The 22917-nt window shown below is 38.1% G+C and overlaps 1 non-coding gene across 1 annotated transcript; it reads left to right on the top strand.

The window, feature by feature from the left end:
* Positions 1 to 389: 389 nt before the first annotated feature.
* Positions 390 to 496, top strand: LOC127192566 (U6 spliceosomal RNA). The gene has a single exon (XR_007831032.1). It is a non-coding gene; the product is annotated as a U6 spliceosomal RNA (small nuclear RNA).
* Positions 497 to 22917: the final 22421 nt, after the last annotated feature.

Below are 22917 nucleotides of genomic sequence, written 5' to 3'. Positions count from 1 at the left end.
TCTGCGTATGGGGCCTCCGTCCAGTCTATGCATTGACCTTCGTTGGTGCTTCAGTCTCTGCAAGGCCCTCTGGACTCTGGTTAATTGGTTCTGTTGGCCTTCTTGAGAAGCTTTGGGGTTTTTTGTTTTGTTTTGTTTGTTTGTTTGTTTTTTTAAGAAAGTGCTTTTGTTATTAGCTTTTATTTTTTTAATATTTAATTTAGTTTTAATCTATGTGCATTGGTGGGAAAGTGTCAGATCTTGGAGTTACAGACAGTTGTGAGCTGCCATGTGGATGCTCGGAATTGAACCCGGGTCCTTTGGAAGAGCAAGCAGTGCTCTTAACCACTGAGCCATCTCTCCAGCCCCGAAGCTTTTGTTTTTAAATGTCAAAAATTAACAGAAAACTGGTGCTCCCTTCGGCAGCACATACCCTAAAATTGGAACTATACAGAGAAGATTAGCATTCCCCCTAGGCAAGGATGATACGCAAATTCATGAAGTGTTCCATACTTTTCTATTGCATGTTGTTTAGGATAATGAAGTAATACAAGTTAATTATTAGTTGATCAAATCATGGTCATGTCAACTACTAGTCTATTTTTATCATAAGAATATACATCCTAGGGTTAACAGATAGATATGATTCTACAGGTAGATAAGGTAAAATAGTTAGATAAGGTCTTGAAAAACCCTCAGAGACCTACAGAATGTGGCATTTAAGGGTGTTTTTCTTCTTCTAAAGATACTTTGAAAATAAGACAAGCTAACTCCTGGCAACACCCAGCCTACTTCAAAGAAGATAATGAGCATCAATGAACTTCTTTATGGAGATGGCTTCAAATGTGGCAAACAAGCCACTGGATAAAAGCTCCTCATTTCTGCCATAGGCAGAATTCTGCCTAAAAATAGGCAATCTTGGATGCAAGCAGATTTCACAGCCAAACTCTGCCAAGACAGGGTAAGCAAGTCCTCAATAGTTCCTGCCTCAAAAAAATGTTGGTCAGGTACACTGAGCCAGAAGGCTGAAGATGATGCTCCAACGTTATAGAGTCTTGAGTGACTGTTCAGGCAGCAAATCATCTCTGTCATTTTCTCATTTTGGAAGCTGCTAACCTGCACTTCCTGTCTACTCAGGTAATTAATTTTATTCCTTTTCAAGTCTCTGATGGGGTTGAAGACCAGAAAGTTTAGTTTTATAATTAAGCTTAGATGTATAGGGGTTAAGATGTTTTTAGGTGTAGATAGATGTTTTAAGTTGATAATGATGAGATATGATAGATATTGATTTATGTAAAGAATTTTAGACGCACCAAGATAGGAGAGATGTTTTCTTCAACGTTGCCAAATACAAATAGCCAAACCACTACCAATTGAATGTAACATATATATAACTCCTGATTGTTTCAAGGTTCTTCTTGCTGTAAGTAGTTTATTGTATATATGTAATAATATAAATGTATATATAAAAAAAGAAAAAGAAAGAATAGAAAATTGTGGGTTCCAACAGTCTTGTTAGAATACTGGGATTCAGCAACATATCACTGTGTAATTGTCTAAAGAAAAATAAGGTGCAATAAGCACAGAAAAGGTGACCAATGGTCCAGTAGTGGAAATACTTCCCCTATGTCTTTCTTTACTATTTTGTTGTGACTTTTTGTCTATCCATATTTTCAACTTGGTATGAACTCTCTGTGGTCAAAATGTCATTAAATTGAATTGGTTCAACATCTACAATAGTATTGGGTGTGCAGTAATTTATATATATATATATATATATATATATATATATATATATATGAATTATTTATCTAAATATAGCTATGTATATATATAAGTTTATGTAGATAGATTCATATAGATAGATGGTATATACATAGATACATAGATTATTTAAATTTATCTATTTATCCATCCATCCATCCTGATCATAATCTATGCACCATCTCATTCTATAGATTCTGTATTTAACTTTGAAAAATGATCAGTTATTATTTTTTCTAAATTGCCTCTACCCTATTCTGTCACTGTCATTTGTTTGATTACGTTTGAGTCTTTTGTTTTCATTTTTCCCCAGCTCTGTCTTGAAAATTATTTTTTTTTCTGTCAACCAAATATCTTTTTTTCAAAATTTTTCAATCTCTAGATATTTACTTTGATTCTCTTTCAAATCTACCAGAATTATCAGATTTCCTCTTCAGTCTTTCTTACTTTGATCTTTTTAACTATCTATTTTAGCATCTCTTTCATATTTTTCTGATTTTTATTTCTAGAGGTAATATGTAGTTAATTTGTTAATGTTTATTTCCCTTTCTGTTTTCTGTCTTGGCAGTATCATTTTTTAAATGATGTCTCACTCAAAAACCCAAACTGCCTGGAATTCACTAGGTATCCCAAGATAACTATAAATTCATGGTGACCCTGCTACCTCACCCAGAGTCCCAAGAATAAGAATTATGGATGGAAGTCACTATCTCTGGCACCTTTGTGGGGCTTTTAAATGTGTGGTTGTGAGACCACCTTCTATCACAGTTTTGGAGTTCAACTGCACCTGAACCATCTCTGTAGCATGTTACATTTGCCTCTCTTAGCCTCAAAGGCACTGGCTCTAGACTCTCCACTGTTTTAACTCTTTAGTTCTATCTGTCTGTCTGTCTGAATCCAGGCCATTTGTTTTATGACTAATGATAAAGCTCTTAAGATAAACTGGATGCTGCAATAGCTGTCCTTTTGGGTTTAGGTGTTGTTTCTTCATGAAATCTGTATTTGATTCTGTGTTAGCCATGGCACGCCAGTTGTAATTCCTCTTGGAGCATGATAAAGTGTCTGGACACTGCAACAATGAAAATGCTTAGATGATGAAATGATGCTTAGTTTAAAGAAGAGAATATTCCAAGCACCACCATCAAATCCCTGAAAGAACTGTAATATGTAAAGGAAATTAATTTTACTTACTCATGTAGTTCAGAGAACAGACCCAAGACTGTGCTCCCACCAGCTGGGATTCATCTATCAACCTTAAATTTTAAAAAGAGCCTCATCCACCCCAAAATTCTTATCTGTCAAGTGAGGAAGTCAAATTGCATGCATGGTTCCCAGAGACTTCTGTTCTTTTCTTACAAAGGATAAGGAGGAAGGCTTTTCAAGCAACCGACCCACGGGCACACTTAGATAATGCTCACCTCCCTCATCTCATCTTTACTCAATGCACTGCTTCGTTTCCTCCACTAAGGAAACAGATTTCATACCAAGCATCCAATATCCAATTTTAAGTCAGAAATTATATGACAGAAATGTCTATCTAAATGACAGAACAAGATTTTTTTTTTTTTAAAGATAATAGCTTGGGAGTCCCAACAAGCCCAACTTTTACCTTCCTGGCTATCTTCGCACATAATTTAAGCAGCATAAACAACAGTTTCCCTATCTATGAAATGAAATGGTAATCCATGCCTGCCTATGTCATTATTAATCCCTTTTAAAGCTGATATAAACATATCTGGCATATGGTAGGTATTCAAGAAGTTACTTAAATCCAAAATTAAGCAAATATCCTCTGCTGACAAAGGATGAAATGGTGTGTATGACAACAGGATATATTTTAATCCTTCCAACATGTTATACTGTTATGCCTTAACACTGAAAAATGTTTTCTAATCCTATTACAATTTGCATGCATTCCAAAGTCTGGTGATGAATTATTTCTATGCAAGATACAGTTAGAGGAATGACTCCAACATCTTGGACACATCTATCAAAGACCTTTTCCCCTGAATTGTTAAAATCATGGGTAATCAACTCCCAGATTCAACAACAACAAAATGCTATCCCTTTTGGTAACCAGTGTTTTTTCCAACTTATCCCTGTCCTGCCTCATTATCTCTTAGCACAGAGGGATCTCAGACCCTTATATTTCTGCTATCACACCAAAGATGTGTTTTACAAGCTGACATCTAGGCATCTGTCTCCTGACATCTAAGATGATCTTGAGTTGGTAAACAATACAATGAGATTCATTAAAAAGTTTGACTCACAGCCACTCCAAGAAAACTTCCTCTATTTTTCTGGCAAGTTTTATTTCCTGGGTTCTTTTGTCTTGTGGTTTTTCAATCTGGTAACATTGGTTTTGTTCTGAATAAAAGAAAATTAAAAACTAATATCATCTATACTCTTCAGGTAACAGGACGACTGTTAAAATAATATGGAGGGATAGAACAGAAGTGTTAAAAAGAAACAAACCATCCCAATATAGAATAGAATAGTTATCTGAAAGTGAGTCTGAACTATGTTTTTGAATCAGACTCAGTTCAATTCCAGAATCTATCACTCTCGAGTATAATGAATTGAAACTGTCTGAGTGTGAAACTAACCTTCAATTTCACACTTCAAATGAACATGAAACACAGTCTTCCTATATACATCCAGGAGGGATAAAGGAAACACTAGAACCCCTTTCAATGATAGAAAGTACATTAAAGTCTGTCTCTAGAGACATCAAAAACAGCCTAGGGAAAAACAGAAGGGGTAAACCAATGTGTTCCTTCATCATGTATAGAGGAGTTGCAGAGGACTATGTGTTCTTATTTTTGTAACTTATGCTGAACTAGCCTGGAAAACAAAAGCATGTTTATTACATTAAAATATTTCACAGCTGAGATGCATGATGTATACCACAGAACAATGATGTAAGCCCGCGAACAGGCAAAGCAGTCATGGGATAATACACAATGCTACATAAGCACTGACTTTGGGCTAGGGACTATGATATACTTTGCACTTGAACATGTGTGTCCCTGTCTCATTTCATCTTTATTATGCTATGCACATGTATAGCTCATTTAAAACCCACACGAAAGACTCTATAACATAATGACCACTTACTAAATAACAACTTAGGCTGAAAGCATAAACTGAAGCAGGGGATTATGAAACCATCCACAATACTTATAGGTAAAATAATGAAGTGGCCAGGATAGGAAGCAATAAATATATAAAAGATATCTCATAGATGTGAGGTCAGTGCTCACATTATTACAAAGATTGTCTTGCCAAAATGGCACACATTGAAAAGCGAAGATGGCAACAAGACAAATATTGGTTCCATGCCAAATGATTTTTTTCCTCAAAAATGAAGGAAGTCAAAGATAAAACGGGCTAATTATACGCATTCATAAGTACAGACTCCTCAGTGACCTATGTCTTTCTGGCCTCTCCAGTCTCTTCTATTAACACTTTCCTCATCCCTTATGCTTGCTTTCTTCTGGGCCTTTATGGAGCATGTTTAAGTTCCCAAACCAATTTTTCCAAGACCCCTCCTGTTAAAGGAGCTCATTAAGCACGTGGGCTTTCTCAGAGGTGTTCCAGTATTTTGCAAGGTCTATACCGTGATGCACCTCCAGAACTGCTTCCAGCCTCTGACACAATGTCAAGAGCCACTGAGTTGGGAAAATTCAGTAGGCATGAGAGATCTCTGGAAGGGATCTGGTATCTTGCAAGGTCTATACCGTGATGCACCCCACAATTGCTTCCAACCTCTGACAACCCTGTCAATTGTGCACTGCTGCATCTCTCTAAAAATCTGGCATTAGAGTTGGGCGTGGTGGTGCATGAGCATACTGAGTGAGTTAACCCAGGAGCAGAAAGACTCACATGGTATATACTCACTTATAATTGGGCACTAGCCCAAAAGGCATGTCCCATCAAAGTCTTCACTTACCAGGAGATTGGGATAGATGCGAGGACATCCTATTGGGACTCTAGGTAAGAGAAATATAGGAGAATGGGGAAATAGAAGGATCCAGAGGGTCCTAGAAACCTACAAGAAGAACATCTTGATGGGTGGATATGGGTCCAGGGGGCATCTGCTCAAACTACTGCACTAACCAAGGACAATACAAGTAGAAAACATCGAACCCCTACTCTGATCTACCCAATGGACAGGACACTCTCCACAGTTATGCGGAGAGCGGGAACTGACTCTGACATGAATTCTGGTGCCTGATATTTGACTACTTCCAAGTGATGGAATAGCAATTGAAATGTAATCTGAATAAATTAATAAAAATAAAGTATTAATAAAAAAACAAAAAGAAAAAGCATCTGGCATTGGTGTGAACTGTCACTTTCTGGATATTGACCAGCTCTGATTGAGCAAACTTCCTACAGGACCTTGTCAAGCACATACTGTTGTTCAGATGAATTAACCCCTGGTTATGGAATTCCTGATTTGATTCAAATAGTTTTAAAAGTTTGATTGTTATAGATCTCCTAAAACAATTTTAGAGAGTTTATGGCTGCAATAAATACCCTTGTGGACCTCCAGATGCCTCACTAGATAAGCCTTCACTCCAGATGGCACCACGAATCCTGGTATTCGCCATAAATGTAGGCAAGTTAGTTTAAACTTTCAATTAACCCAAGATATAATGAGACTACCTAGAAATGTCAAAATGAAGTACAAACCTTAATGTCTAAATATACAAACTGTTCTGTTACAGTTCCTTGTACCTTGCCTTTTTGTGGCATCATATGCTTTCATTTTAAATGTACTCTGTTTTCTTAGAATGAAAGACAGATAAAATTATTTTCCTGAACTCATTATAAACTAAGAGATAGCTAGATAATATATAGTTAGGTCAGTCCTAATTGAAAAGTCACATATTCTTGTAAGTTTTAGACCCTGTTAACCTTTAGGCCTTGTCAACCTTTGTCACTCTGAACTCACTGTGAACTTATGAAATGGATACATAGATAAGAAATGTTTAGCTTTAAAACATATAACGTGTTGTATGTTAGAATTCATCTGTCTTGTGATTAATTGCCCTTTCTTGACTATGAGTTAATTCCCTTTTCTCAGAAGTATAAGTACAGTGACCAACAAGAAATGGCATGGAAATTGGGAAGCTTAACCAGTTAAAGTTAAGATGCCTGACTTCATCCATCTTTTCTCTTGAGTGTGTGTGTGTGTGTGTGTGTGTGTGTGTGTGTGTGTGTGTGTGTGTGTGTGTGGTTTATTTTCTATCTCTCTCTTATTTCTTATTTCCCTGTAGAGTCTCAAATAAGTTAGCAGACTCGGGGCTTTACCATGAGCCTTCTAGGGCTAGCGGATCTAAGTTTACATTAGCTTACTGGAGAGCTCCACAAAGAGGCCTATACAGAGATCAAGGAACCTACTTTTACGACCTCCCTGCAGTGTCTAGCTAGAAGCCACTTTTACAGCCTCAGCTATAGGAAAATTGTGGTCAGTTTAAGTTTTCCTCCTCTGCCACAGTACAGCCAATCTCTAGAGAAGATTGGGAAAGGGCTCCCTTTCCTCTTTCTTCTTTCAGTTCTGATCAGTTGCCTGAGCCGTCAACTCTGGTGACCCAAGACTTGAAGTGAACTGAATGGGATTCTGCATCCAGCCCCAGAGACCCTACCCTGGACCTTCTCAGAGCAGCAGCCAGGCATTAACAAATAATCCCAGCAAAAGCAACTTCAAATCCCAAGTTCTCCACAGTGTTCCACACTATGTTTCTGCTGCTTGCATTCAAGAAAGCTAAGAATGCATATGTGAACTCACGGTGCAATGACTATGTACCCTCTTGTTGGCAGGAATCCAAGAAGAAGCATTTCAATGTTTGCACTTGTAGGTAGTAAATATACTCGGCCTGGGACCCAAGAAGCCTGGATTCTAGTCTTAATCTCTAATTCTCTGTGAAGTTGAAGATGTCATGCACCCCTTTGCTCCAGGATTTAATTTCCTAGTATTTTTGATAGGTAATTGAAACTAATCTTTTCTAATGTCCTTTCCAATATGTAACAACCTACTCATTTGAGATTATCATGTTTTAAAAAACAGACTACACTTGCTTTTCCATTTTCTTTCTGTATTATCCTTTGAGTGAATTGCCTTTTGTAACAAAATACTCAGTAAATCAACTTACAAGGTGAATGATTTATTTTGCCTACAGGTTCACAGATTTGAACCCATGGTCATCATCTGGCCCCATTGCTTTCATGCCTGTTAAAGCAGGAGCATCATAGCAGAAGGGCACATTGCTAATCTCATGACTAGACACCACCACTTCCAACTACCTTCCCACAGTTCTAAAACTCAATACTGAATCCATCAATGGGTTTAACTATTAATTAGGTTAGCTTCATCATGAACCAATTGTTAAGTCCATCAGCAGCAACCAAAGCAGTTAAGACCTGAGACTTTGGTGGGAGGGGCACTTAATGCCTGAACTATAAATTTTTTTTACTATGGACAGGTAGAATCTAAACAGAAAAGCATGAGACAAGGCAACAATTTTCCAATTTGTCCTGCTCAGACTGTCTGTGTTCATTAAAAATGAAGACTGTTGGTATGAGGCCAATATATCCCAGTAATTAGAACAATCCAAATCTGAAACTAATACCATAAGTTCATTTCCAAATGTGGACAGCTATCCAGGTGGATTGTAAAAGCAAAGAAAATCATGTCTAATTTCCTCATCTTACAATGAGATCCATGAAGCTCAAAGGAAGACTACTCCAAGCTTTCACCATGAGCTTTTACTGAAATTTGAATCCCTATTCCGGGTCACTGGCTAGTGATTTTTCTATATTATATTATTTCATTGAAGAACAAGATTGTTGGGGGAAAAGACACTCACTAAACTTGGAACTAAGACTTGAGATCTGGTTATTATATTTTGAAATTACTTATCCTTTGTCACATGTAAAATAATACATGGAATACTTGCAGGGAAGTACAGATAATTAAAATGTACACATAGTGAACTCAATGATAAACGCTTTCAAATCTCACTTCTTGGGAGAGTGAATTAGATTTGTTTAAAGTGACTCATGTGAACATATTATGTAAAATGAGTGATATGAAAATAGAATTGTTTTGTCTTTCAATATAAAAATAAAGACATTTTCAGCTAAGATTGCAATGGACAAGAGACATTATTACTCTCCGTCTCATGGACAATTTATGGCAATATTTATGTTCTTAAACTAAATGTACCTCTCCATCCAGAATGTAAGCCCTGGATATAAACATTCACTGAGGCTTGAAAATAAATCCATTCTACCTAGAGTAGCAGAAAATTCACTACGTGTATGGTAAATATTCTGAAACAAATAGCCTACATAGTAGCTATTGCCTCTGAATATCCAATCAAGCCAACCTATCTCCCAAAAATGTCCTAGAAATCAGAAAGCTGACTAAAATACTGTTAAATACTTCATAGAAATAAAACTAAAATCCATTGATTCTATCATAAAGCCATCCTCTATAAATGCTGCTTTTAGCCTCCATGCAATCTACTCTTCTGCAAACCCGGACATTGAAGGCTTCAGCTTCCAGCCTCTGTCTGCTAACCTAGGCCTAGAATGTTCTCACCCTTTCTAATTCTTTCTGAACTCTGGCTGGCTGGTTCATCTCAGTTCTGGCTCAAAACTCCTCTCCAAAATGACTATAAAACTGGCTTATTCTCCCAGCTCTTGACTGAATTGCTCTGATCGGAAAAATTGCCCCTGAACTCCACAAACTGAACTGCACTGACTGCACTAACTCAACAGCTTTCAACCAAACTACATTAAACTCAACTCTCCTCTCTCTCCCTGCACTGCTCCTTAGTAGACTCTTTCCTGTCTGCTCACGTGAGAGTTGGGTGTATCCTATCTCTGACTCATTCTGTCAAATCTTTCTCTGATCATCACTTTGTCTGCCCCTCAATTACACATCATTGTTCAGGCTTAAAGGTGTGTCATGAGGGCATGTCTGTACTCCAGCCAGATTGCACACACTTACGTCTTTAGATGTAATACCTTGCCAGAGTAACCATGTTGCCGGATTAAAATTCCTCTACAATACTTCCTTAAAGTTTCTGAAAAACAAATATGAAAATAACCTAACATGGGATATTGAATTAGGGAAAATAAACACTGCTAATGCCTGAGTGCTAAACATTGGGAGAAATCTGATAGGCATTACTTTGTCCCATTCGTTCAATCATTCCAAGTCTGAAACAGGTCCCATAAATTCATTTCCAAATCTGGACCATTGTCCAAGGATAGCACTTCCTCATATAATCCTCCATTTAACCCTCCTATTATCCCCATTTCAAAGGAAAACACAAAGTATCCTCTCAGTAATAGCTTACAAGATTTTAGAGTCAAGTTCAGTTTTGTCTTACTATTACAGATAATAGACCCATTAGAAAACCCACAATTTTACATGCCCTGGAGGAAGTACCTTGCTAATGAATCCAGTCTAAAAGCCAAAGTGTAGATGCAAAGCCTCAGAACCGCGTCTGGGAATTTAGGAGTCAATGTAGGGTAATTGCATTGTTTTTTGTTTTGTTTTGTTTTTCTCCTTTTTCTACAATAAAAACTTAATCACATCTTGGTGTTTAAAGAACACTTTTTTAAACACTTTTTTTTTGGCAAATGGTGTATCTAAGATTAACAACCCAAGTTTTCTGAGCCATTATACTCAGCAAATCCTGTCTCAAGAGAATCTAAACCAGAATTCAGGTATCTGGGTAGTAACAACAGCATTTTTTAAAATCTCTTACAGCAAAATATCATAGACTGGATAGCTTACATATAAAAAAGTTATTTCTTACTTTTGGGGGCAAGGAAGCCCAATAACAAGCCACTGATTAATGTCTGATGAGAGCCATTTTCTACTTAATGGATCAGAGATGGTCTCACTCTCTCACTCCATCCCATGTGGCAGAAGAAGCTAGCTAGCTCTCATGGGGTTTCTTTTATGAAGACGCTGTATGAAGATGCAGACCTCTCAGACGCTGCATCAAAAGAACCGACGTAAAGCAAATTAAGGGAGGGTTGTATTTTACTTTACAGTTCCAGAGAGGGACACAGCCCATAGCAGAAGGGAAGGCATGAGAACAGTCAGGAAAGTCATCACAAAGAACAGGAATCTATCTAATCACATTTTATTTCATCCATGTACAGGAAAACGAGATACAGAGAGAACAAGCAGTGGGGCCAGGCTACAAAACCTGGCTCTGATGACACGCCTCCTCCAACAAGCTCCAACTCAAGCTTCCATAACAGTTTAAAACAGCGCCACCAACTGGGGACCAAGCGTCCAACCACATCAGCTTCATTCAACCCAGCATAGATACCGATTCCATTCGTGAGGGCTCCCCCTGCGCAATCTAATTACCCCCCAGGGGTCCCAAAGCCTAAATGAGGCACCTTGGAGTTAGGATTTCAATGTGTGAACTTTTGTGGGCCACAAATACTACCTTCGAAAAAAAAAACCTTGTTTACTGAGCATGATTAAAATATTTCCTATGCATCAAACCTAGAATGGAATCTTAATAGAAGCCACTCACAACGTGATAAGAAGAAAGAAATAATTAGCTACTGTTTTCTAATTTTCCATCTATAAATATGTATTAGTCATTTAACGTAAACACCTTAGACCACAAACAGAAAGTCACAGTATTCACTGGACCACTAAAGGTTGTATTTTATTTTGGTTTTGTTTTTTGTTTTTAATCTAGTGGTGACACTTGGGGAGTTTATTTTCTTTTTAAAAAGACAGAAAGTCCCTAAAGAAAAAGTTGCAAGTGCAAAGATATTCGCTGTAATACAATTTAATCAGTGAAACACTGAAAATAACCTATAAATCCAACAGTATGGAAATTGCTAAATAAACTGTGATATACTAATCAGACAGTATTCATGTATTTTTAAAGTAAAATAATTTTAATCACTAGATATATTAACCTATAAAGCTGATTGTAATTTTTTAAAGTTCTATGCCTTTCAAAAATAATATATGAATATAAAAAATTCTGGAAAGAACATTAAGGTGATGATTATTGATGTAACAGGTAGCAGAATCATAGACAGGCTTTTGTCCTCAATTTTTTATTTCTAGGATGTTTGTTATAAATTATTTTAAGAAGATCTTTTCAGTGCTCACTATCGCTGCATATATTCAACAATTGTGTTGATATAGAAAAGATAGTCAGGAAAATAGGGGAAAGAAGGAGGGAGAATGGTACTGGGAGGAGGGGAAGGGGGGCACTACAGTCAGCATATAAAATAAAATAAATTAAATAAAAGAATAGATCAGCATGGTCATGCACAATAATGACCTCAAAATTTGTGAAGTGTTCTGTATTTTTATAAAACAATTCAAGACCTCTATATGTTGTGGGTTTTTTAACTTGGGTTTTCTGTGGCCCTTCTAACAGTGGAAGGGGGGTGAGGTATCTGACTCTTTTGCCTGTTCTTGGTTCCTTTTGCCTCCTACTGGGTTGTCTCATCCAGCCTTGAAATGAGGGTTTGTACTTAGTCTTATTGCATCCTGTTATGGCATGTTCAGTTGCTATCCCTGGGAGGCCTGCTCTTTTCTGAAGGGGAAGACAGGAGCAGTGGAACCGGGGTGGGGTGGGGGGGGGCAGGGGGTAGGAGAACTGGGAGTAACAGAGGGAGAGAGGGCTATGATTGGAAAGTGTTGTATGAGAATTTTTTTAAGAAAGAAGAAAAAGAAAAGAAAATACCTTATAGCCAGATCTTAGGGAGGCATTTTTTCAATTGAGATTCCCTTCTTTCTAGTGACTTTAGCTTGTTTCAAACTGACATAAAACTAGCTAGTATACTATCAAGGTATAAGAAGTATTAAAAAAAAAAAAAAAAAAAAAAACCACATAGGCTGGACCAGAAAAGAAATTCCTCTCAAAAAGTCATAATAAGAAAGGAAGGAAGGAAGGAAGGAAGGAAGGAAGGAAGGATATTTAAAGCTGCAAGGGGGGAAAAACAAGTGACATATAAAAACAGACTTATTAGAATTACTCTTGACTCAATAGAGACCCTAAAATCCAGAAGAGCCTGTACAGATGTTCTGAAGACTCTAAGAGACCACAGGTACCACCCTATAATACTCAACAAAATCTCAATCACAATAAATGGAGATAATAAGACATGCTGTGATAAATCCAAATTTAAGCAGTATCTATCTACAAATCCAGCCCTACAAAAGGTCCTAGAAGGAAAACTGCAACCTGACGAAGTTAACCATGTCCAAGAAAACATAAGGAATAAATAATACCAGACCAGAAAATCCAGAAAAAGGGAAAAATACAAAAATAACAAGAATCAGCAAACATGGCTCATTGATATCTCTTAATACCAATGGCCTCAATTGTGTCCCTCCCCCATAAAAACACACAGACTAAGGACGGATGCAAAATAAGACCCATCCTTCTGATGCATCCAGGAAACACACCTTAACATCAAGTATAGACATCACTTCTGGATAAAAGAATGGAAAAAATATATTCTAAGCAAATGGGCCTAAGAAGCAAGCCAGTGTGGTCATTTTAATAGCTGCTAAAACAGACCCCAAACCAGAACTAATCAGAGGAGACAGGGAAGAACACTACACACTGATCAAAGGAAATATCCACCAAGAGCACATTGCAATTTTTAAACTCCATAAACAAAACATAAAGGTACCCAAGCTCATAAAAAAACACTACTACAACATAAATCACATATTGCGCCTACACAGTTATAGTGGGTGACGTCAATACCTGGCTCTCACCAACAGAGAGACCACCCACACAAAAACCAAAAAGAAGATTGTGGAGCTAACAGACACTATAAACCAAATGGACATAACAGATATTTACAGAACATTTCATCCAAACACAAAAGAACATACCTTCTTCTCAGCATCTCATGGAACTTTCTCCAAAATTGTCCACATCCTCAGGCACAAAGCAACTCTTTTTTTTTTTTTTAGGAAATAATAATTTTTAATATCTAGTAAAAGGCTCAGCTTCCATTTCCTCAGTATATTTGGAACTGCTTTTTTTTATTAATTTATTCTTGTTACATCTCAATATACTTTCAGGGATCATTTCTACAGTTCATCACAAAGCAACCCTTAACAGATACAAGAAAACTAAAATTACATCCTGCATCCTATCTTCCCAACACAAACTAAAGTTGGATATTAACAACAACCGAAACCACAAAAATCATGGAGACTAAACAGCTCTCTACTGAATGAAAAAAAAGTGCCAAGAAATAAATAAAAGACTTTCCAGAATTCAATGAAAGTGAAAACCCAACATACTCACATTTAGGGGACATAAGGAAGGCAGTTCTAAGCGACAAGTTCATAGCACTAAATGCCTACATTAAAAAAAAAAAAAATTGAGAGTTCCTATACTAGTGACTTAACAATACAACTGAAAGCTCTAGAGCAAAAAGAATAAATCACACTCAACAGAAATAGATGGCAAGAAATAATAAAACCTGGGCTTAATCCAATAAAATAAAAACAAAAAATATAAAGAATCAGTGAAACAGAGTTGGTTCATTGAGAAAATAATACTGACAAACCCTTATCCAAATTAACTAAAAGGCAGAGAGAAAGGATTAAAATGAACAAAATTAGAAATAGAAAGAGAGAGACAATGACAACAGACACCAAGGTTATACAGAGAATAACAATGACATGCTTTAAAACCCTGAACTCCAGCAAATTGGAAAATCTAATGAAATGGATAATATTCCCTATGCATACCATCTCCCAGGGTTAAATCAAGATTTAAATAAGCAATTTAAGCAGACCTATAACTCTCCCAATCCAAAAATAATAAAAAAATTTAAAAGCCCAATGCCAGGGGATCTTTGAATGTTCTTTGTCTCATAATACCATGCCAAGGCTCCTCTTCCTCCTCACCCGCCTCCTTTAATTTTATCTTCTGTATTTTTTGTCTCTTTATTTTTACACTACAGGTCTTTGACACATATATTATGGCTTCTGGTTTTGTGTTTTTTGTGGGACCCCTTAGTGTGCAGACCAGAACCAGTGTGTTTCTGTGTCTATACTGTTTCTTGTAATTTTTCTTGGGATCTTTTTCCTCCTATTAGTTTTGTCATATTCCAATGACTTTGCTTTTGTTTCATATCTTTTATTATTATTATTATTATTATTATTATTATTATCATCATCATTATCATTATTATTATTCCTTAGGGGCCTGTTTGTTTCCTAATGAGAAACAGAAAGGGGTTGATCTGGATGGGAGGTAACATGGGAAAAAACTGGGAGGAGCAGAAGTGGAAAAAATAATCAGGTTGTATTGTATGAAAAAAATCTATTGTTCAAGAAAAGAAAAGAAAAAAAAGACGAGCTTTGCTATACTCTAAACTGTATTCTTTCATCCACATAACAGAAAAAGACAAGACATTTACAATCTCCTTGGAAGACCATGATCCTTTTTAATCCACTGTGTGAAAGTTCTTGTGCTTGGTCTTTGTCATTCAGTTCAGTGTCCCTACATTTACAGATCTGCTTTCATCCATGGTAACGTAGATCAATGAGGCATGAGCTAAACTATTGACACTGTCCTGACACCTGTGCACAGCAGCACTTTGGTGTTTGATTAACACGTAAGCTGGGTTTGAGAAAACTAAGAACGTGCTTTTAAAAGTGATTTGCCTGCCAGGCTACCAAGAAGAGACTTGATACCCTATGAGCATATACAGGGGGAGGAAGTCCCCCTCAGTCACAGTCATAGGGGAGGGGAGTAAGGGGAAAATGGGAGGGAGGGAGGAATGGGAGGATACAAGGGATGGGATAACCATTGAGATGTAATATGAATAAATTAATAAAATATATTTTTAAAGTGATTTGCCTTTCTAATTTCTACAGAAATACAGAACCATAGGCTCAGAATTGAGAGACAAGAAGCCATTCACCCCAAGCCATTCACCCAGCCATATCCTACTAGCTGTACAAATCATTTGGTCACTATGATCCTGCTTGTCCTCAGCAAAGTGGAAAGGTCAGACTCACATGCCTCATGCAACTGAGGCATGGATTTTCTGCCTTGCAGTTCTGCCTTTTGCCTTGGACTCTTTTTTTCTCCTATTTGTTTTGTTCTACTCCAATGACTTTGCTTTTGTTTTATTTTCTTAATTATTATTATCCCTTAGGTGCCTGTTTAGTAAATGTTTAGTAAAGTGTTATTTACTAAGCATTGCCTGTGTACCAAGCACTGTAGTTAGCATTTCACATATATCAGTCATCTACCTAAAAATTATATAGAGAGCTGGAACATACTGCTACAAATGCTGGGGCATACAAAGCCTAGAGAATGCATAAGAGACAAAATAGTTATCTGGCCTTGGAGGGAAAACATCAATGTGAGCCAAGACCAACAAGAATCAGACATTTTTACGAGACGTATATTAAATATGAAATAGAAATATTCTTTACAGGCTCCTGCTTTGTCTACTAGTTCTGCAGCTAGCGGTGCTATTTTGGGAGGCTGTAGGACATTTAGTAGGTAAGGCCTAGGTGAGGGAGTAGTCATGGGTTCCAGCCTTGCTCCTGGCTTCCTGGTCCTCTATGATATGAACAGACCCGCCCACATCCTCATGTTGCCATGCCTTTCCTGCCATGGTGGACTAAAACTCTGTGAGTTCAAAGAATGTCTCTTTCCTTCAATTGTTTCTATCAGATACTTTAGTCACAGTGATGCAATAACTAGCTAATCCAGAAAAATGACTCAAAGAGTAGGGTCACTGTTTTGCCAAAACCTGATCAAGTGATTCTTAAGCCTTTGACATTTTTTGACAGGAGAAATTTGGCAAAGTCTATCAACACTACAAAATCTCTAAAATTCTATAGGCAGAGCTTAATGGGTGAGTGCTGTAGAGGTTTGGAAGACAATACCAAGTGGGGACAATAAGTACTGTATGAAAGGTTAAGTATTGGCTCAGGATCCCCAAGACTATGGTCTCAGCACAATGGAGATTTATTTGCCCCTAGGGACAAAGGTCAGGGAATAGCATCCAAAGACAGGAGATAGAGGACAGGGGAGAATAGGTAGGGAATAGGAAAGTGGGGGAAGGGGTATTTGTCCCCAAGTGGGGGCAAAGGACTACCTCTGGATAGAGAAAATACAGAGGTGGCCCATAGGTTTATATGGTTTAATAACAGTTTATAAAGGTAACAGGTAAAAGCCAAAAAGTTAGGATGAGGTGTTTAATAAGGTGAGCCCAAAGGGGCTTTGATTGCCTGACTTCAAGACTTTGATAGCTAAACCTTGGTCGTCAGCCTCAGGAGTAAGAAGTGACCAAATAAGGACATAGACTTTGGTAGCTAGCTTTAAGAGTGTAATCTAATGGTTTTATAGCAAGGCAGGGGGGATGGGAAGAGGAGGAGGACCTGTCAGAGGCTTGCTTGCCCTGCTCAGGCTGGCTTAGGTCCCTTAACTGTACTCACTATAGTCATGAGTATAGTCATAGATGGGGGCCAGGACACTATTAAGAATTAAACTAGGGGACAGTCATGTTACTCTTGGGGGAAAAAAAGTCTAGCCGGGCGGTGGTGGCGCATGCCTTTAATCCCAGCACTTGGGAGGCAGAGGCAGGTGGATCACTGTGAGTTCGAGGCCAGCCTGGTCTACAAAGTGAGTCCAACACAGCCAAGGCTACACAGAGAAACTCTGTCTTGAAAACCAAAGAAAAAAGACTATGTTTAGCACTTTGCATGTGTCTTGAAAATTGAGTAAAGCTGAGTTTAAAAGTAATGGACTAATGAATTTGGTAAAGGAAATTTCAAGACAGCCCATAACACTCGGGGTTGGCATGGTTATTTCTAGGTGCTTTTAGTCAACTTCCGATGTGAGGACAGAGGACATGCACAAGACAACTTGAAAATGTGCCGTTATCCTGGTAAAAAGAGCATGGACACATTTCAAACTGCAGGGAAAGGGGTTACATGTGCTAAACAGTTATCATCATTACAAGCAATCAGACTACAGAAAGGGAGTCATGGGGACTTTTCATGAATTATCAAGACTACACCCGTCATAGACTCCCAGATGTACAATTGCAAATGTATTTGGGTCACCTTCCTTTAATAAAGGAACACAGAGGCCTGATCAAATAGTGTCACCTGGAGGAGTGGCTTCCCCAGTCATTGACCTCTGGCATTCAGAAGCTACTGCAGCCATTGTAGAGTTGACAGTCCACTACTACTCCTAGCTGAACAACTTGGTGCTATCCACATTGTTGTGTGGCAAAATTTTCTCAAGAAATATAACACACTCTTGTACTCACAGACAGACCAAAGTATGGATACCATCAAAATCCAACATGGTGAGCCAATGAGTTTTATTGGGGTTACTTACAGGAATATTGGGGGCCTATTCATAAAGCAGAAATGGCTCAATGATAGCTACATCACCAAAGCCCACCCCAGCATGGGTGACACCTCACAAAAGTTGGGAACTTGGAGCACACTGCATGGCCTGCTGGCAGCTTAACAGGTTGGAGAGTGTCCTTTCAGCTACCTGTTGGTCTAAACCTCTTTCAGACAGCTCTGTGGGTTTCTGCTTCTTCCAGGAGGCTGGTCTGGTCTCAAGAGTCTTTGCTGCAGCTTTGCTTGTCTAAGTCTCTTCTTTGTCATTTGCCTTTTTCTGAGGGGAACTCTCAGATTTTATGGCTTTACTCAGGCAGGGAGGGGTCTAGTGAACTTGGTTCGTGTGAGGAACTTCCTAAAGCTCTTTTGAGTTGGGTTTTTTTTTGGGGGGGGTAGGGGATTTTTATAGCTTTTCTGCAGGATAGACTGTTAACAATCTCAGAGGAAACTATTAGACAACACACATTGTGCTGGTTTTGCAGCCATGTATAAAGAAAAACTTATGGAGTCATGAGAGCTTGAACCAAGATTTTCATGGAAATCCTGTGAGGCCAGGCAATATGTATACACATATATATATTTCTAAATGTAACCTAGTCGGTACCTATGAGGTTACATATATGTATGTTTTTAAGGCTGACAGTTTGGCACAACGCACTCAGTTGGTATGTTTCTCCTCGGGGAAGACGACCTTTCTGGCTCCCAGGCTTCTTCAGCTGCCGATAGTTCTCTGTGTGAGGTTGAGACCTTGTGGTCCACCTTTCTTTGCTAATTTTCTTTTGCTTCCTTTTACTGTTGGAACATTTATCCAATGTCATTGCATATGGAAATATTGGATCACAGCTTGAGTCATTTTTTTTTTTTTTTTTTTTTTTTTTTGGTTTTTCGAGACAGGGTTTCTCTGTGTAGCCTTGGCTGTCCTGGACTCGCTCTGTAGACCAGGCTGACCTCGAACTCACAGAGATCTTAAAAGAGATGCTAGACTTGAAATTTTGAACAATGCTAAAACTGCTAAGGTTCTGGAGACTCTTGAAATTGGACTTAATCTATTTTCCAGTAAAAGATGGCAGTGAGCCATTGGGGAACAAAAGCAGAATGTTTGAATCCGAAATGTCCATCAAAGACTCAAGTTTTGAGCACTTCATGTAACTATTTTGAGAGGTTGGGAGATTCAGGAGGTGGGTCCTCATTTTCAAAGTAAGTCATTGACAGTGGATTTTGAAAGTGGTTCTCAGTCTTCCTAATGCTGTGAATATTTAACACAGTTTCTAATGTTGTGGTGACCCCCAACTATAGAATTATTTTCATTGCTACTTCATAACTGTTTCAATTTGCTACTGTTATGAATCATAATGTAAGTATCTGATATGCAGATCTTAGGTGACCCCTGTGAAAGGGTCATTTGACCTCCATAGGGTCCATGACCCACAGGTTAAGAACCACTGGTTTTGAAGGTTATAACCCAGATCCTGGATCTTGCCTAGTTTTCTCTTCTTGGTACAACATGATGTAAACAGAACTACCACACATTGTCATGCCTAACCCACCATGATAGACAGAAATCCTGTAAAAGAGATGAGTCAAAATAAATATTTCCTCTCTTAAATTGCTTCGGTCAGGTATTGTAGGCAGAGGAACGATATGCTAATTAATACAGCCTATTTAAAATGATGGGCAATGTAAAAGTAAGGATTAGATAAAGAGGTTCCGGAGGTATAGTGGGTGCAAAAGAGAGTTTACACTATGTGCTTTTGGCTGGGCATCACAATGATGTTTGAGCAAAATCTTGGAGAATGGGTTATACAGATATTTGGGAGAAGAACATTTTAGAGAAAGGAAAGACCTAGAATACAAGGGGGTGTTGTTTGCCTATTTCGGATTTGCTTGGTTTTGTTTGTTGTTCTCCTTATTCTTTTGTTCATTTTGTATGTGCATATAGTATATTCTGATAACTTTCCCCCAACATCCTCTCTGTCTCATTCACCACTTAACCATCCACAATCTCTACCTGTCTCTTTCTCAGAGTTGTGGCCTTTGGTTTTGTTTTCTGGCCCATTTAGTTTAACCACTACTGTCTGTGTGACTGTTGGATTGAAACTATCCACTGGAGCTTTGTGGGGACACCAGTGGATACAACAGAAGGCAGTGATTCCCACTGTAGGTCCATCAGAAACAAATAGCTCAGCAGTGAGGGCTGGGACCCCAGCTCACCCTCCCACACATGCCTTACTGTAGACTGAATGCAGGCATGAAGAACTGCTGTGGGTTTGTGATTTCGATGGCTGTGTCTTGCCCAGAAGAAGGCATTCCACAGCCCTTCTCCATGTCTTCCTGTCCTTACATCTTTTCTGCGCCCTCTTCCACAATGTTCTATGAGGTGATCACTTAAATGGTTGTTTGTAGCTATGCACTCACCCATCACCCATTCTCCACATGCTATATAGCCATAAGTCACTGCATTTACCACTGTTCACCGGAAAGAGCGGCTTCTGTGATTAAAGCTGAGAGCAACATTTGTCTGTGGACATAAGCACAAATGCTTGGAACATAGTTTGGTCCTGTGTCAATTTAGCTAAACAATAGTATTTGGTTTCCCCTTATAGCCTATGATACCCCCCCAATGTAGGTTATTGACCAGGTTTACAGTACCAGGAATAGATTCCTTCCTGTGGCCACAGATCCAATCAGAGAGCAGTTTATTGCCTCCATTAACAGTAATGCCAGTATCTCACAAATGGGCACATCTTGCCTGCCGGATTGCTCTTATAGTTTGTATGGCTCACAGCTGGATAGGTTGCCGGTTTTCAAACATGTTTATAATAGGGTCTCAAAATAGAGTGGTCAGCAATGAGGACACAGAAAGAATCTGATCTTATATGACCATATAAAAGGCTTTGAGAAAACTGGGAATGCTTAGGAGCATTTTTTAAGTAGAAGAATACATAATTTGACTTTTATTTGAACCATTCTGGGTAACATGTGGAAGAGAGACCATATGGGCTAGGAAAACACTAGTGAAGCCAGTGTGGCAGCTGGTGTAAAAGGAGCAACCAAGCTTACATGAGGACTGCAGACAAGATGGTGAGGAGTGGGTGGGTCCTGTAATTATTTCAATAGAATTTTCCAGTGGGCTGGATGTGTGGTATTTTCAAAGTGAATAATCAAGAATCATACTCTATATACACGGAACATTAGTTGGCCACAAAAGAAGTAGTATCCTATAATATGTATCAAAATACATGGAACTGAAAGATATTTGTATTAATTGAAACAGACTAGACAAAGACAAATATGGCATGTTCTTTTTCATATGTGGAGTTATGAAAATGTCCATTTGAATGTAGATTAATGGTCACTAGAAGCTGTGAAGAGGGATGGGAAGTGAGGGACATTAGATAACAAGTATCAAAATATAGGTCAAAGTCCTAAGTTCTAGTGCTCTACAACATTATGTGATGACTATAGTTCATGATAGCCTAGCCTATATTTTTATGAATGACTAGACAAAAGGAACTCTAAGGCTCAAAACACAAAATAATGAATGATGAGAATGTTAATTAATCTGATTCAATCAGTTCATAACATACTGAAATACCACACTGGACCTCTTAAATATGTATGTTATACAACATTTGTTATGTGTAAGGAGATGCAAATGGTAACTGTTTGTTCTAATTTAATGATTATACAAAATACATCACATTATCATGCTATAGTGTACAAATATCTACTATTAAAATAACTAAAAATCAACATTTAGAGGGTAAGAAAATCCAAGGTTTAGAGGGTGATAATAAATAGTAACTCATAATTTATCTATTTTTAAGAAGCAAGGTTGAAGCCCAGTGTTATATCTCCAAAGCATATGTTTACTCCAGTGTACTATATAAGTCTAAATGAAGAACAAATAAAAGGCTGAGCCAAATTTAGGAAATTCAATGAGTAACCAAGTGAAAAACAGAGTCTGCTGTCCAAGAATGTCTGTACAGGGACTCAGAACAACACGTTACTGCATCAGCCTTGCTCACCTGAGCCTTTATCACATTAAGTACCTGCCATTACATTTTTACAAGACAGCAGGCCTGGCTACTCTCTGTTGCACACATAGGTTGGCATCTGGCATTTTGCTGGCTCTTGAGATGATGATGATTGTGTTCTACATTAGATGGGAGGCACCCCCATGGAATCTGCACCAGGCTTGACTGTATTGTAAGCCAGCTATTCCCTTAGAGAGACAACAGTTCACCCATGTGCAGTAAACACTACCAGAACAGCTGCAAAGCATAAACCAAGCAGTGTGGTTTAAGCACTATCAAGCTCCCTAGACTGTAGCAAGTAGAAATAATCATCATAGCAAATTCTTGTAAAGGGCCTTTCATTCTGAAGAGCATTTGCATTTGTTGTTGCATAGAACTCCTGTAGAAGCCTCAAGAGTTAGAGGTTTTACTGGTTCATAAAGATTCATAAAGATTGACAGTTCATCCAAGGTCCATTGCTAGCAAATGATAAAAAATGTACTCAAACCTATAGCTGGTGCCTCACAGTTATTCTTTTTCCTCTTAAAGACAAATTATCATTCTCATGCTTCTAAATGTTAAGTTCCTCTGCATATCCCAAGACAATGAGAGTAATAGTCTGAGTGGATCCACAACACTTCACGAACCAGGGACCATTTGTAACCCAATTGGAAGGGGTAGTTATTATTGATGTGTCAGAATCCAGATGTGATTATTGTGTAATTTTTTATTAGT

This window comes from Acomys russatus, chromosome 7 (assembly GCF_903995435.1).
Source record: "Acomys russatus chromosome 7, mAcoRus1.1, whole genome shotgun sequence".
Lineage (NCBI taxonomy): Eukaryota > Metazoa > Chordata > Mammalia > Rodentia > Muridae > Acomys > Acomys russatus.
This window is presented reverse-complemented; position numbering and strand designations above follow the sequence as displayed.